Below are 1178 nucleotides of genomic sequence, written 5' to 3'. Positions count from 1 at the left end.
TTGAGCAAAATTATGATGCAAAATTCAAGATGCCGTGTTATCATTTATTTCACTGTGGAGTCCACCAAAGCCTCCTGTATTCAGGGAGTGAATGATATCAGGTTGACACTTATTAGTGCATTATTTATTTGTTTACTACTATTTGCAATACCAATAGCTATTAGGAGATGGGCTGTCCTAGGATCAAATATCCCTGCCTGAGTTGGGTTTGCCTCTGATTAAAAATGTTTTCGCACATTGTTTGGATCGCCTCTGTATTCTGGTTCCTGAATACAGGATTTCTCTTGGGGGTGTAGGGACACTATTATGTGCTTGGTGTCAGATACAACTGACTGTTAAATAGCTTTGTGACCTTGCAAACATTACTTAACCTGTTTCACCAGTTGCAAAATGGAGAAATTGATAGCTATTTTGAAGATGCTGAAAGTCTTTCACGTAGCTGAAGGCACCTAACAACAAAACCTAACCCGCAGCAGTAATTGAAGTAGCATTAATTTCCTTCCTTTCCCAGATAAGGACATTCCCTCATGAAGTTTGTAGATTTATAGATTCTCTGGACTCGGTGAAAGTACATGTAAAATTTTGTATAGATATGAGGTGTGTCTTCTTTGGAAGTAAAATCCACAATTTAACAGATTATAATGGGGGGGGGGGCAGTGACTTCCATAAAAAATAATTGTAGATTCTCCTCCTTGCAATGGCAAAGGGTGAATCTCTTTTGCAGGGGATCATATTTTTGTGGATGTTTTTGTTCTCTCTGCACATTTTTTACAGTCTGCTAATAGCGGATGGATAACCAGGCTCCTGGCGGGGGGTTGGGGAGGTCTTTCTGAGGCAGGGCCCCCGTGATGTTTCCCTAGAGGCTCTGTGACCCCTCTTCAGGTTCCCTCCCAGATGGAGTGCCATCTGCAACTGTAAAGCGGGTTTAAGGTCTCTCAGTCTTCAGGGGTCGCTTCCAAACTGAAAAACGAGCTTTGGTAGGTTTTCTCAAGCTGAAGTTACTCCCTCCTGGTGTTAGTTAAAACCTCGTGGCGCGTTCCTGGCCGCCCCCACCCTCCTAGGCCCCAACCCTGAGGCTGCGGGGATGGGGAGGACGCGCACGCCGCTTCCGCTCCTCCGGCCCACTAGAGGGCGGTGCGGCCCCGCCTGGTCCTTCCCGAGGTGCTTCGCGCCCGGCT

The sequence above is a fragment of the Rhinolophus hipposideros genome, assembly GCF_964194185.1.
Source record: "Rhinolophus hipposideros genome assembly, chromosome: 8".
In the NCBI taxonomy this organism is placed as follows: Eukaryota; Metazoa; Chordata; class Mammalia; order Chiroptera; family Rhinolophidae; genus Rhinolophus; species Rhinolophus hipposideros.
The sequence above is the reverse complement of the archived record's forward strand: the minus strand, read 5'-3'. Positions refer to the sequence as shown.